Source organism: Notechis scutatus, chromosome 6 (assembly GCF_049901735.1).
Source record: "Notechis scutatus isolate UNSWTSFEM ecotype Mainland chromosome 6, rNotScu1.2, whole genome shotgun sequence".
NCBI lineage: Eukaryota > Metazoa > Chordata > Lepidosauria > Squamata > Elapidae > Notechis > Notechis scutatus.
Window position 1 is genome coordinate 30,051,324 of NC_142014.1, and position 15,566 is coordinate 30,066,889.

Sequence of the window (15,566 nt, forward strand, 5' to 3'; positions counted from 1 at the left end):
CCCGAGCCAAAAAGTTTGCCCACCCCTGGTCTAGACGTTTTTTGAGTTCAGTGTGGAGTACACGGGAGTGGGCACATTGCTGTATGGTTAGGTCAGGGCTACAATGGAGGTTCTTATGGTTGGTGTTGGTTTTGGCGAGTGAATTTATAGTGTAAATGAATTTACGTTTGCTTGATTCATTTTTGCAAATGACTCTGCACAAGCGTGGGGCCACAGAGCCGTCTCTGTATGTACACTGCTCAAAAAAATTAAAGGGAACACAAAAATAAGACGTCCTAGATCTGAATGAATGAAATATTCTTATTAAATACTTTGTTCATCACATAGTTGAATGTGCTGACAACAAAATCACACAAAAATTATCAATGGAAATCAAATTTAGCAACCCATGGAGGTCTGGATTTGGAATTACACTCAAAATTAAAGTGGAAAAAAACACTACAGGCTGATCCAACTTTGGTGTAATGTCCTTAAAACAAGTCAAAATGAGGCTCAGTAGTGTGTGTGGCCTCCACGTTCCTGTATGACCTCCCCACAACACCTGGGCATGCTCCTGATGAGGTGGCGGATGGTCTCCTGAGGGATCTCCTCCCACACCTGGACTAAAGCATCCCCCAATTCCTGGACAGTCTGTGGTGCAACGTGGCATTGGTGGATGGAGTGAGAGATGATGTCCCAGATGTACTCAATTGGATTCAGGTCTGGGGAATGGGCGGGCCAGTCCACAGCATCAATGCCTTCGTCTTGCAGGAACTGCTGACCCACTCCAGCCACATGAGGTCTAGCATTGTCATGCATTAGGAGGAACCCAGGGCCAACCGCACCAACATATGGTCTCACAAGGGGTCTGAAGATCTCATCTTGGTACCTAATGGCAGTCAGGCTACCTCTGGCGAGCACATGGATGCCACCCCACACCATTACTGACCCACTGCCAAACCGGTCATGCTAGAGGATGTTGCAGGTAGCAGAACGTTCTCCACGGCATCTCCAGACCCTGTCACGTCTGTCACGTGCTCAGTGTGAACCTGCTTTCATCTATGAAGAGCACAGGGCACCAGTGGTGAATTTGCCAATCTTGGTGTTCTCTGGCAAATGCCAAACGTCCTGCACAGTGTTGGGCTGCAAGCACAACCCCCACCTGTGGATGTCGGGCCCTCATAACACCCTCATGGAGTCTGTTTCTGACCGTTTGAGCAGCCACATGCACATTTGTGGCCTGCTGAAGGTCATTTTGCAGGGCTCTGGCAGTGCTTCTCCTGTCCCTCCTTGCACAAAGGCAGAGGTAGCAGTCCTGATGCTGGGTTGTTGCCCTCCTATGGCCTCCTCCACATCTCCTGCTGTACTGGCCTGTCTCCTGGTAGCGCCTCCATGCTCTGGACACTACGCTGACAGACACAGAAAACCTTGCCACAGCTCGCATTGATGTGCCATCCTGGATGAGCTGCACTACCTGAGCCATTTGTGTGGGTTGTAGACTTGGTCTCATGCTTCCACTAGAGTGAAAGCACCGCCAGCATTCAAACGTGACCAAACCATCAGCCAGAAAGCATAGGAACTGAGAAGTGGTCTGTGGTCACCACCTGCAGAACCACTCCTTTATTGGGGATGTCTTGCTAACTGCCTCTGCTTTCCACCTGTTGTCTATTCCATTTGCACAACAGCAGGTGAAATTGATCATCAATCAGTGTTGCTACCTAAGTGGACAGTTTGATTTCACAGAAGTGTGATTGACTTGGAGTTACATTGTGTTGCTTAAGTGTTTCTTTTATTTTTTTTTGAGCAGTGTATTTGTTACTTATTTAAACCATGTATACAGAGGCTCTTGTAACAAACTCTTGGGCGGCAGCCAACCAGGAATTAAAGCAACATGATGCAACATAACATTTAAAACTACGAAAACCATAAACAATGAAAACAAAAATTTGCATTTTGAATTGGACAGTTTAGGATTATCGGAAGACAGAGTTGCATAGCCTGGAAGAATGAAGTAATTTGTTTCTGTTAGTAAGTGGATGTAAATCATCCCCAGAAAACTTTAAAGGTGCTATCAAGGCCACTCCCTGCTTCCCTCTCCCCACCCTCCATTGTGGTAGTTTAATGAAAAGGAGGAATAGAAGCGAATGTGAAAAGCATACTGGGATGGCCTATGCAAATATGAAGGTGGCATACTTATCAAATCTTTCTCAGGAAGTGAGACTGGGGCCTATAGGTTTGCCTCAAGGGATCTGGAGTTCCTGTTGTTACTTTTTCCTTTTCCTTTCTCTTCTTTCTTCCCTCCCTCCCTTTCCTCCCTCTCTTCCCCTTTCCTTTCTCATTCTTCCTTCCTTCTTCCCTCCCTCCCCCTCCCTTTCTCTTCCCTTTCTCATTCTTCTTCCTCCTGCCACCTTCGCTTCCTCATCCCCTTCTTCCCTTTTGTTCCTCATTCTGTCTTCCTTTCCTTCCGCCTTCTTTCTCCTTTCCTTCACCTTCCTCAATCTCCTTTCTTCTTCTCTTCCCCATCCTCTTCTTCCCTCCTCTTCCTCAATCTCTTCTTCTTCCCTCCCTTCCTCCACTTTTCCTTCCTCATTCCATCATTCCCTTTCCTTCCTCATTCTGGCTTCCTTCCTTCCACCTTACCTCTCCTTTACCTCCCCTTCCTCAATCTCCTTTTTTCTTCCCTTCCCCCTTCCCCTTCCTCATCCCCTCCTTCCCTCCTCTTCCTCAATCTCTTCTTCTTCCTTCCTCCCTCCACCTTCCTTCCTTCCTCATTCTCCTTCTTCCTTCCTCCTTCCTCCTTCCTTCCTTCCTTCCTTCCTTCCTTCCTTCCTTCCTTCCTTCCTTCCTTCCACCTTACCTCTCCTTTCCCTTCCCTTCCCTTCCCTTCCCTTCCCTTCCCTTCCCCTTCCCTTCCCCTTTCCTTTCCTTTCCTTTCCTTTCCTTTCCTTTCCTTCCCTTCCCTTCCCTTCCCTTCCCTTCCCTTCATTTTCCCTTCCCTTCCCTTACCAACAGAAGCCACCAAAGCCTAACAAAGATGAAAAGAAAGTTTATTGGGCGAAAAGTTTCCGGATTTGCCTTGGCAAACATCCCTCCTGTCTCGAAGCTTCAGAGCTACCAGGCAGCCAGCTTGTTCTCTTCAGTCTTCCGCCTTGCCTTCCTATCTGTAATCAGTGGCTGCCGTTTGATGTTCTGTTGTCACACCTGCCAAGGGCCTTCTCTTTTGCTTAGCTTCCCACATGTAGGCTGAAAATTGCCAATGTGTGTGGGAGGCTTGCATACAATGAGCTTAATTAGACGGGATTGGCTAACTTCTTCCCTTATTCAAACCTGTTTCCCTGCAATGACCGATATATGGTCAGGAGCTTCTTTTCAGAAGTTCAGAAGAGCTACAGCGCACACCTAATGCAGAGCAACCTTGCAGCTTCCCCCTGCTTTGACTTTGAAAGTTAAGGGAGAAACTTAGGAGTTCTTCCTAATCTCCCGAGACAGTTTACTATAGTCACTGAGCTAATATTTTTTTTTTAAAAAAATCTCTGCTGAGGCTGATGAAAGAGCAACGGACTCTTGAACCACTGGGCAGTCTTAATGTTATCCTGAGCTTCTGCAGAGTTGCTACAGCAACCTCTTTTCTCTGTGAATCAGGATTCAACCGAGGCTAATTTTTTCTTCTTCTTCTTCTTTTCTTTCTTTCTTTTTCTTTCTTTTTTTTTGCTGATTTGGCTTTAACCATCCTGCGAGTCCCGTTGGCAGAAGTTATTGAGTCCCTCCCTCCATTCCAGGTTGGTTTGCATCTTCTTCGGGAGCACGTAGTTGGTGCAGGGGAACTGTGGAAACCTCTGTAGGTTTGGGGCTTGTCCTAAACTGGGATGCAACTGGGATTAGGAAAGAGCTGCTAAAGCGAATCCTGCTTGTAATGCAAACGTGCCTTCCCTTTTCGCCATAACCTGATGGTACCTGGGGTTGCATCCAAACAAGAACAGTGTAGATGAGCAGGGTTCTAAAACTGAGCTTACTCCTTACAAAGGCAAGGGAAGCTTGTATTGCAGCTAAGCGAGGAGAGAAGCAACCTAGAACTAAGGTGAAATCTCCTAAAAGTGAGAACCAGTGGAACAGCTTGCTACCAGAGGTTGTGGATGCTCCAATCACCAGAGGCTTTTAAGAAGAGCCATATTTCAGAAACAGTGTAGGGTCTCCTGCTTGGGCTGGAGGGAGTTGGACTAGATGACCTACAAGGTCCCTTCCAACTCTGCCAATCTGTAAAAAAAAAAAAGTGAATCGGCATAGTTGTAATATGATCATAACATTATGGCAGGAGTTTGATAAGGACCGGAGAGTCCTTTATTCCTTAAATACATGATTTCACATTTCAGTGAAATAATGTAGGTCCTCCTGCAGGAGCAGGAGGGGGTTGGGCTAGATGACCTCCGAAGGTCCTTTCCAACTCTGTTAATCTGTATATGAACAGCTTGCTTTCACAAGGTGTGGGAACTTCATCCCTGGAGGCTTTCAAGAAGAGGCTGGACTGCTATCTGTCAGCAATGGTGTAGGATCTCCTGCTTGGGTGGAGGGGGTTAGACTAGACGACCTACAAGGTCCCTTCCAACTCTGTTAATCTGCAAAAAGCAAAAGTGAGTCAGCTTTTGTTGTAATTGTAATTGTTGTAGTTGTAATATGATCATAACATTGTGGCAGGATTTTGATAAGGACCGGGAAGCCCTTTATTCCATCAATACATTAGTTCTTATTCGGTGCGCGTTTCAGTGAAATAATGTAGACCCTCCTGCAGGAGCAGGGGGTGGACTAGATGCCCTCTGACGGTCCCTTTCCAGCTCGGTTACTGTGACTTTCACCTATTGACTGTATTTCAGGTCTGCCTTTGACTTCCCAAATGCCTTGAGAACAGGGGACGCTGCCCTCGGCTTGTTTTTTTAAAAAAATAAATAAATTGGAAAGCGAAGCATGCATAGTAACAGTTGGGGTGATTGCTTTCATGTGTCTTTTTAAGGGGAAGTGTGCAGAATCCATGGCAGGCCTTGGGGAGTGGCAGAAAACTAGGCGCAAACCCTTCTCAAAATGTAACATGAGTAACAGGAATGGGATTTCACCAGGCTGGAGGCTTTTCTTGATTATTTTGTACCTGAGATAGGCAATAAATAAAAACAGAGACAATTAGCCCTCGAGCATAGGAACCCATGTAGATGGAATAGAAGCATTTTAATTGGTGCCTGCCTCTTGAATTTGCATCCGTTGATTTCCTGCATTGTTTGAAGAAAGTAAAAGTGACTCCCTATTTCCTTGTCTGCTTTTCTGTCTGTCTGTCTGTCTGTCTGTCTGTCTGTCTGTCTGTCTGTCTGTCTGTCTGCCTGCCTGCCTTTCTCTCTCTCTCTCTCTCTCTCTCTCTCTCTCCCTCTCCCTCCCTCCCTCTCTCTCTGTCTCTCCCTCTCTCCCTCTCTTCCTCTCCTCTCTCTCTCTCTAACTCCCCCACCTCTCTCGCTAGAAGATTTTTTTTAAATTAAAGTGTTTTGAGAAAGTTAGACAATCCAATGCACCACAGAAAATAGTTTTTGCCAGGGCTGCATTAATGCAAAAATACTTCAAATGGACTAATATCTATATTTGATTCCTATTAAGCAACTTCAGATTGTGCAAGTTTAAAAGACTTTCCAGTAAACCAAAACCAGCAATGAAAGCATTTTATAGATAGATAGATAGATAGATAGAGAGAGAGAGAGAGAGAGAGAGAGAGAGATGATAGACAGACAGACAGACAGACACATATGCTCGTGGTTGCTGGTTTTGGCTTACTTGAAAGTCTTTTAAAGTCATATGTATGTATGTATATATGTATGTATGTATGGTATTCAGCTTAAGAAAACACACACACACACACACACACACACACATATATATATATATATATATATATATATATATATATATATATATATATATATATATTTAATAATGTGAATAAGAATATTCACATATGTGTGTGTGTGTGTGTGTGTGTGTATTCATATTGTGGTTACGTTATCAGTCCTTCTGTAAGAGTGAAGGATATTTTCAAACAAGCAGGTGGTAAAACATCGAAGGCTACGCTGGGAAAGCAAACTTGAAACTGAAGCGTTTCTGATAAACTGGATCAAAAAAACCCAAAATATTTCCAGGTGGCTGAAAATATCAGTTTTTATGACCAGCTGGTGTCTTGGGTGGGAGAGAAAAAAATTTGCGACCTTGTGAATCGTTACCACAGATGTGACAAGCTGGGGCAGTTTACTGACCTTGAGAAAGGAAAATAACCTGAGCCTTTCTTGCCTCTTTTTTTTTTTTTCCTCTATCTGACATCTTCCAGTGATGATTGCCTTGATTTGAGATCTGTCCACTTTCTCTTGATTTCAAAATCCACTTTCCCCCCAATCATAATCCAATAAGTCTAATTCTTCTAAGGCAGCTAGTCCTTAGAACGCACAATAGTTCATTTAGCGACCGAAAAAGGGACTCATACGACTGGGTTTCACACGTGTGATCGTGGCGGCATTCCCCCGTGATTGCCATTCGGGGTGCTTGACAACGGACTCATATTTATGATGGTTGCGGCATCCCTGGAGACCACAGGATCTCCTTTGCCTACCTTCTGATGAGTGTGGGGAAGCCAGATTCACTTAATGACCATGTTGCTAATTGAAGAAACCACAGCGATTCCCTTCCCCAATGGGGCAAGAAAAGTGGTAAAACGGGGCGAAACTCAGTTAACAAAGGTCTTGCTTAGCAACATACACTCTGGGCTCAATTGTGGTCATCTGTGATGACCCAGGGTGGGATACAAAACAAACACCGTCACAGAAAACAAGTGAAGCCCCTTTTACTCCTTCACTTTGCTTCCAAGCTCTGAAGATTCTTGACAGAAGACAAAAAACTCCCACACAAACAGTTACAAGAAGGAGGAAAAAAGCAACACAAACCAGGCAAGAAGGGCTGGAGGACATCCACAGATAACACACACTGCGAAGGACACCAAAATCAGAGAGGAACCATAAACTAGAGATATTTCCACGCTTTGTTTCCAGCGTTCGCTCGTACGCATTTCCGTCCTCCTATTCAGTTGTTACATCTGCAGCCCATGAAGAGGATCAAGGCCCACTCCGCCCCAGTAGACCACATCTCTCCTTTATCCTCTCCTCTCTGCATGCCCTAAGATGGAGAGGGGATGGGCCTGGGTCCTACTCTGACTGCTCAGCCAGCCTCTGCCCTTTCCCAGCCTCCTCCACAACCTTCGGAGCCACACTTCCACTTCCTGTCGGTTGTTCCTCCTCTCCCTCGGAGTCAGTCTCCAACAGGGGCCTGACATCATCAGTTGAGGACTACCTGTTGTCAAGTCATAAAACATTCCTATGCCTGTTTTAGTAGTTGCCATTAAAAAAAAAGTAGGGGGAAGGAAGGATATCTGAAAGAGCAGTGCAGCAGTTTGAAAGCGAAAGTACATTCCAACTCTTATCTTTAAAAGATTGTAACTAAACTACCAGAGCTTTTGCCCATGAATTTATTTAATTGGAGAATCTGATTTATGAGACACCCAGGGGGAAGCGGAGGAAACAGGGTCACAGGTGACTGTAAATTACATATGCCAGAGTTGGCTTCATCCGAGGCAGTGCCAGTATGTCGCCTCTAATAAATCCTTTGAAGTTTTTTGAAGTTTGACTTGAGGATCATGATTTAATTAGGGCGATGGCTGGAATCCTGACACCTATAATCTTACATTTTCTTAATGCAAACCTCTATGTAAATTATGCCCATTAACTACTCTTAACTCTTCTTCCCGTAACGACCAAGTAGCAAACTATCTTCGTGAAAAACTATGCAAAATTGTTTTCCCAACTCAGATTCCCTTCTTGGATTAAGTTACAGGTGATCCTCAACTTAAACAACAGTTCATTTAGTGACTGCTCAAAGTCACCGTGCCACTGGGAAAAAAAAGATGACTTACAACTCTTATGACCTACAACTCTTTCACTCTTATGACCATGGCAGCCTGCCCACCTGGGCACGCGATCCTAGTTCAGATGTTTGATAGCCAACTCATCTTTATGATAGTTGCAGTGTCCCGGGGGAGTCACACGACCCCCTTTTTGGTGATCTTCCCATGAAGCAAAGTCAACGATGAAGCCAGATTCACTTAACGACCATGTTAGTCACTTATAACGACTGCAGTGATTCAGTTCAGGATCAGTTTATTTTATCGATTCACCGGGGGCCATATATCAAAGGGCAAAGTTCTAGACATGAATTATTACTAAAATCTGATTTAAAAAAACATTTTAAAATGGAATTGGAATAAAATATATGATTTGAAATGAAATTGGAATAAAACACAGTTTAAAATGAAATTGGAATTTTTTAAAAAAGCAATAATTTAATATATAGATAAAGTAGGATAAAATGATACTTCGGTATCAAACTGCAGTAATTCACTTAACAGCTGTGGCCAGAAAGTTCACCAAATGGGTCAAAAGCACACTTAACCAATGACTCACTTACCTAGGGAGATTCAGGGCTTGATTGCGGTCGTAAGTTCAAGGACTGCTAGTAAGTTGCATCTTCCCCCTTAAATTTTTGCATCCATCAAACATTTTACCTAAGCCAAGGCTTCCCTTTTATGAATGAAATCTTATCTTTGCTTGTTGGACAAAAGCCTGTTTTTTAAAAAGATAGAGAGAGGAGAGAGAGAATGAGAGAGAGAATGAGAGAGAATGAGAGAGAGAGGATGAGAGAGAGAGAGAAGGAGAGAGAATGAGAGAGAGAATGAGAGAGAAAGAGAGAGAATGAGAGAGAGAATGAGAGAGAAAGAGAGAGAGAAAGAATGTGGAAAGAAAATGAGAGAGAGAGTGAGAGAGAGAAAGAATATGAGAGAGAAGGAGAGAGAGAGAAAGAAGAGAGAGAATGAGAGAGAGAATGAGAGAGAAAGAGAGAGAGAAAGAATGTGGAAAGAAATGAGAGAGAGAGGAGAGAGAGAAATAATATGAGAGAGAAGGAGAGAGAGAAGAGAGAGAGAATGAGAGAGAGAATGAGAGAGAAAGAGAGAGAGAAAGAATGTGTGAAAGAAAATGAGAGAGAGAGTGAGAGAGAGAAAGAATATGAGAGAGAAGGAGAGAGAGAGAAAGAGAGAGAGAAAGAGAGAGAGAATGAGAGAGAGAATGAGAGAGAAAGAGAGAGAGAAAGAATGTGTGAAAGAAAATGAGAGAGTGAGAGAGAGAGAAAGAGAGAGAGAATGAGAGAAAGAATGAGAGAGGATGACAGAGAGGATGAGAGAGAGGATGAAAGAGAAAAGGAGAGAGAGAATGAGAGAGGATGAGAGGATGAGAGAGAATGAGAGAGAAAGACAATGAGAGATTTTTTTTTCCTTTTTCCTTTCTGACAGCTTTTCAACTTTGACTCTATTTGCACAGTGAGCCAGGCAAACATTTGAGTCACCTTGGGCAGGACCTAAACAGTGTCCTGACTGCTTGACTGTTTTATGTGTAAGCAATTCGTCTGGGAGCCTTTCCGTTGTGAGAACGAAGGCTGATTCAACGTGCAGGAGAGGGCTGGATAACAGGATCCTTCCCTACTAGCTGGGATGGCCCTTGACACAGTTGTAAGGCAACCTCTTCTCGTCCCATTCTCCCCCCCCAAAAAAAAGCAGTTGTGAATCAGAAGGGGAGTGTGTGTGTGTGTGTGTGTGTGTGTGTGTGTGTGTGAAAGCAGAAGGTTATAAATTGTTATAAATAGCTATGCAATGTGTGTTTGGGTCATGTTCTGGCAAAGCGAGTGGGAAGTTCAATTGAAGAAGTAACTGACCCGTCCCATGACTTTGGGATTTATTAAAACAGGAGGATACACACTTGAGTTGCAGAAGGAAACTTTGGATCAGAGTTACAAGCAATCTCATTTTTTAAAACGCCTGGGGCGTAGAGATCTTCTTTCATGGGCTTTTGAAAAGGTAAGCTACTGTTTTTGTATTTAGAAGCGGTCCAGTAATGAGTGTTAAGTCATGTGAAATGAAAACCATTTTTTTGTCCCCCTCTCCTCCACTGGTATTCTAAACAAAGTGGATGGCTTTAGAGATGGATTAGGGAGTGAGAATTTTTTTAATTGCTCTTTTTTTATTTATTTAGAATTCTGGCAATTGGAAAAAGAATAACATGTTGCCTTCTGCATTTGGCTTGTTGCACAGATTTTATATATATATGTGTGTGTATATATATATATATTTGGGTGTATATATATATATTTGTTTGTTTTCGTACAAGACCTATATATATATATATATTCCCCATCTGTAATATTTTGTGATATTGAGAATCTCTATTGAATAGTGGATGGATGGATGGATGGATGGATGAATATGTGTGTGTGTGTGTGTATGCATGTGCATATATATGCATGTGCATATGTATATGTATACGTATACACACATACACATACATACATACATACATACATACATACATACATACATACTTTGTGGTATACATCCATATTGTATCCAGTACAGATATATAGTACAGATATACTATACATCCATCAACCATTAAAGACTGTTGAAAGAACTGGGCATGGCTAGTCTAGAGAAGAGAAGGGCTGCCACAAAGAAGAAGCTAAGACAAAAAAAACCCACCAATGGTTGGAAACTAATCAAGGAGAGAAGCAACCTAAAATTAAGGAGAAACTTCTTAACAATTAAGCAGTGGAACAACTTGCCACCAGAAGTTGTGGCTGCTCCAACACTGGAGGTTTTTAAGAAGATACTGGACAACCACTTGTCAGAATGGAATGGAATGGAATGGAATGGAATGGAATAGAATAGAATAGAATAGAATAGAATAGAATAGAATAGAATAGAATAGAATAGAATAGAATAGAATAGAATAGAATGTAGAGTAGAGTAGAGTAGAGTAGAGTAGAGTAGAGTAGAGTAGAGTAGAGTAGAGTGAATAGAATAGAATAGAAAATAGAAATGGAATGGAATGGAATGGAATAGAATAGAATAGAATAGAATAGAATAGAATAGAATAGAATAGAATAGAATAGAATAGAATAGAATAGAATAGAATAGAATAGAATAGAATAGAATAGAGTTCTTTATTGGCCAAGTGTGATTGGACACACGAGGAATTTGTCTTGGTGCATGTGCTCTCAGTGTACATAAAAGAAATAGTATAGGGTCTCCTTCTTGAGCCGGGGGGGTTGGACTAGAAGACCTCCAAGGTCCCTTCCAGCTCTATTCTGCTTAAACTATTCAGTACAAATATACTTGATAATATATATCCAACAACTATTCAGTGCAGCTATACTGTGTAGTGCAAGTACACAAACTACTCAGCACAGATCTCAATATCGTGAAATGCCGCAGTTCAAGAATTTTTGCAAAATCTTTTATTTGTGCAGACAATATATGCAGTGTACATTGTCTGTCTGGCTATTAAGTGCTTCTAAATCTAACTTGTTTGAAACGCTTCATTCAAAATGGGAATGGCACAATTAGATTGCTTTTTGTTTTTGTAACGGTCTTCTTCTTGTCATTTCACTGAGAAAGTAGGGTTCTAAAATGCCCAGGCCTTAATTCTCCATAAATAGAATGCCCCCAAAATCGTTCATAGGCATGACTGCTGCCATCTTCTGTGGAATGCAGGTCAACTTTTGTGATACAGTGAAGGACAAGGTAGGTCTACTGAGGTGCTCCCTATTTTAGTGCTAAAGAATGTAAAGAGAGCCTCCCAAGATCACATAGGAAGGTTCTTCATGATCAACATTCTGTTCTCATGGAGAGCACATCAACATCAAAGGAATAGCTTGCTCATGTTTTCCAATCTGATTCTGGCTTTGATGCTGAAGGTAATATATAGCTCTCTTGATCAGGAGCTATTGATAGCTTTATCCTGCGTGAATTTTGCAATCTTCTTCTGAAAACTTTAGAAGAGCGATTAATAGAATAGAATACAGAATAGAATTCTTTATTGGCCAAGTATGCTTGGACACAAAAGGAATTTGTCTTGGCGCAAATACTCTCAGTGTACATAAAAGAAAAGATACATTTGTCAAGAGTCAAAAATCATAAGGTGCAACACTTAATGGTAGTCATAGGGTACAATAAGCAATCAAATCATAAGAGGAAATCAATAAAAATTGTTAGGGTACAAACAACAAGGTTACAGTCATATAGTCATAAAGTGGGAGGGGATGGGCAATAAGGAGTGATGAGTAGATTAACAGTAATAGTTGTGCAGACTTTGTAAATAGTTGGACAGTGTTGAGGGAATTAGTTGTTTAGCAGAGTGATGGCCTTTGGGGGAAAAACTGTCCTTGTGTCTAGTTGTTCTGGTGTGCAATGCTCTATAGTATTGTTTTGAGGGTAGGAGTTGAAGCAGTTTATGTCCAGGATGTGAGGGGTCCGTAAATATTTTCACAGCCCTCTTTTTAACTTGGGGTGCAATATACAGGCCCTCAGTGAGAGGCAGGTTGGTAGCAATTGTTTTTTCTGCAGTCCTAATTACTCTCTGATGTCTGTGTCCATCCTGTTGGGCTGCAGAACCAAACCAGACAGTTATAGAGGTGCAGATGACAATTCAGATCTATTAGGGCTTTTTCTTTAGGAAGGAGACTTCCCCAAAGGTGTATTAATTTCCTTCTGAAATTAAACCATTTCTAATTTATTTTCCGTTCATCTCCGAGTCAGTATTTTTTGGGAATTCTCAACAGTAGAACAGTGAGTCTTGATTTCCCAATATATATATTTAATAGTGGGAGTTGAAATAACTGGCATGCGTTACTGGAAGCAAAGTATCCTGGAGCTGTCCCCTTGAACAGTGGTGATGATATAATAGTTTAAAAGCTTTTGGAAACTCATTACAGAGAAACTGGCTGGCTTGTTCAGAGTTGGGACTTGAAAAGGAGAGGTTCTACTTTAGAGGTGTGTCCTCCAAAATTTTCTGGGATCATATTTTGAAGAAGAACCATGAACCTTAAAGACTCTATTTGCAGGGGTGTTAAACTCAAGGCTGGCGGGCCAGATCCATGGGGTGTTTACAACTGGCCCATGGTGCCAGTCTGGAAATAGCAACGGACTGGCCCCCAGTGCCTCTTCTAGCAAAAACTGGGCACGAGGGAGCCGTGGGTGGCCCTTGCACACCCTGTTTTCAGCCTGGACAGCCTCCTGCAGCACTCTGCCAACAGAAACAGGGTGTGGGGGGGCGTGCCCCCTGTGCCCCATTTTGGCTGTCAGGTTGCTGCAGGAGGCCGTCCGTCCCATCTCCTCCCCCTCAAACCCTTGTCTGCCCCATGGAGGACAACTAAAATGCTGATACGGCCCTCCAAGAAATCCAGTTTGACACTCCTGCTCTATTAGCATGTCAAAGCAAATTTTCAACCATATATTTTTTGGGAAAAAAGGCATCCTTCAGGGAGAGGAAGAATTGCTACTATGTTTCCCCCAAAATTAGACCCTGTCTTATATTTTTTTGCCACCAAAAAAGGCACCGGGTCTTATTTTCAGGGGATGTCATCCACTGACTAACCTCACTTGTGCGCATTGCCCCTGGTCTCCTTTTTGCTGTCAGAGGCCTTCGGGAACTTCTTCTTCTGCGGCCAGCAAGGCTTCTCCTGAAGGCCTCTGCAGCCAATAAGGGAGCTCTGGATTGATCTGGAACTTTCTTATCAGCTACAGAGGCCTCCAGGAAAGCCTTGCCAGCCTTGCCAGCTGCAGAAGAAATGGGCTGGCCAGGCAGGTGTCGGGGTGTGCGAGGCCTGGCTACAACTGTCCACAGGTAAGTAGTAGGGCAGCTCCACCACCACCCATCCCCACCCTAGCTTAACTTTTACCTGTCCACTCTGGAGTGGTGAGATCTTAATTAGGGCTTATTTTGGGCGGATGTGTAAAAATCAAGCTAGGACTTACTTTCAGGATAGGGTCATATTTTCAGGTAAACAGTGTAGTCTAGAACCAGGATTATTTAAGCACCTCAAACATAAGGAGATCCACAGCCTTATGCAATTATAGACTTATTCAGACTCAGGGCGGACCTTACAAACAAACCCAGATGCTCTTGATGGAAAGATAAGAGATAGAGCAAGGATTTCTTGTCCTGTTAGGGGCCTTTTTCTTAAGGCTTAAATAGAACAACTGGAAATGCGGGCATCCTGTGGAGCAATCAACCCATGGAACTGAAGTTGCCTTCGGAAGTTGTGGAAGCTTCATCACTGGAAGCTTTCAAGAAGAGACTGTACTGCCCTCTGTCAGAAATGGTGTAGGGTCTCCTGCTTGGGCAGGAGGGGGTTAAACTAGATGACCTACAAGGTCCCTTCCAAGTCTGCAAATCTGAAAAAAAAACAAAAACCAAAGTGAGCCAGCTTAGTTGTAATATGATCATAAAATTATCGCAGGATTTTGATAAGGAGTGTAAAGTGCTTTAATCCATAAATACATTAGTTCTTATCAGGTGCACATTTTGGTTTAAAAAATATATAAATTGGAAAGCAAAGCATGCATAATAAAGTTGGGATGATTGCTTTCATGTGTCTTTTTAAGTGGAAGTGCACAGAATCCACGGCAGGCCTTGGGGAGTGGCAGAAAACTATGTGAAAACCCTTCTCAAAATGTAATGGCATAGCAGGAACAGGAAGGAGAAGGGAATTCTGACTTTCCTACCTGTTTCCCTGGAGTTTTTGGAATGCAATCGGGTAACGATGCCAATTCAGCCCAGATTGCAGAATGGTTGAAGCAATAGGTGCGGCATGACACAAGTTCAGCTTTCCCGTTGCTTTGCGGAGCTGCACGGTTTGCAAATGTGGTGACTGGTTTGCAAACCCGCTTTTGCATTCCTGCTGCTACTGCAAAGGGTTGCTAAACAAGGCAGTTGCTGGCTGGTCTACAGTGGGGAAGGGGGAAATCGAGCCTCTTAGCTGGAAATAATAATACATTTGGTAGGTGTCTGTAAGGTAAGAAGAAGAGGTTTTTCTGCTAAAAGGAACTGGAGGAGGGGTGGGATTTGAGAGGAAAATTGAAGAAACCAGGGAAAAGTTAACAATGGAGCAGTTGGGGAAGGGGGAAGGGCAAAGGGGGAAGGGTGAAAGGGAAGGGAAGGGAAGGGGAAGGGGAAGGAGAGGAGAAGAGGAAGGGAAAGGAAAATAAAGGGGAAGTGAAGGAGAGGTGAAGGAGAGGAGAGAAAAGAAAGGACAGGTGAAGAGAAGGCGAGGTGAAGAGAAGAAAAGGAGAGGAGAAAAGGGAAATGAAAGAGAAGGTGAAGAGAAGGAAAAATGAAGAGAAGGAAAGGAAAGAAGAAAAGGAGAGGAAAGAAGAGAAGGAGAGGTGAAGAGAAGGAGAGTAGAGAAAGGAAAGGAAAGGTGAAGAGAAGAAAGGAGAGAGGAAAAGTGAAGAGAAGAAAAAGAAAGGAGAGGAGAAGAGGAGAAGAAAGGAGATGGGAAAGATGAAGGGAAGGGAAAGGAAAAAGGAAAGGAAAAAGGAAAACACACAACCAAGTAATGCTGAACAGAATAACAGAGTTGGAAGGAATCTTGAAGGTCATCTAGTCCACCACCCCCATCCCAAGCGGGAG

The 15,566-nt window shown here is 43.0% G+C and overlaps 1 protein-coding gene and 2 long non-coding RNA genes across 7 annotated transcripts in view; 1 reads left to right on the top strand and 2 right to left on the bottom strand.

Annotated features, from left to right (window-relative positions):
• Positions 1–3,010: 3,010 nt before the first annotated feature.
• Positions 3,011–8,897, bottom strand: LOC148130156 (uncharacterized). Its single transcript, XR_015750040.1, has 2 exons — positions 8,515–8,897; positions 3,011–4,592 (listed from the first exon to the last, which is right to left on the bottom strand). It is a non-coding gene; the product is annotated as an uncharacterized LOC148130156 (long non-coding RNA).
• Positions 3,048–15,566, top strand: part of LOC113418343 (platelet glycoprotein 4-like) — a 59,570-nt gene continuing 47,051 nt past the window's right edge. The window contains exons 1-2 of one of the 5 annotated variants that reach the window (XM_087967834.1): positions 9,865–9,955; positions 13,673–13,778. The gene's annotated coding sequence lies outside the window, so the exon portion shown is untranslated. Of the gene's footprint in view, positions 3,613–9,518; positions 9,611–9,864; positions 9,956–13,672; positions 13,779–14,834; positions 14,935–15,566 lie in introns of those variants that run through there. The other 4 variants (XM_087967835.1, XM_087967836.1, XM_087967833.1 and 1 more) reach the window with 4 other exon arrangements.
• On the bottom strand, positions 13,998–14,800 carry LOC148130157 (uncharacterized). The gene is made up of 2 exons (XR_015750039.1): positions 14,660–14,800; positions 13,998–14,329 (listed from the first exon to the last, which is right to left on the bottom strand). It is a non-coding gene; the product is annotated as an uncharacterized LOC148130157 (long non-coding RNA).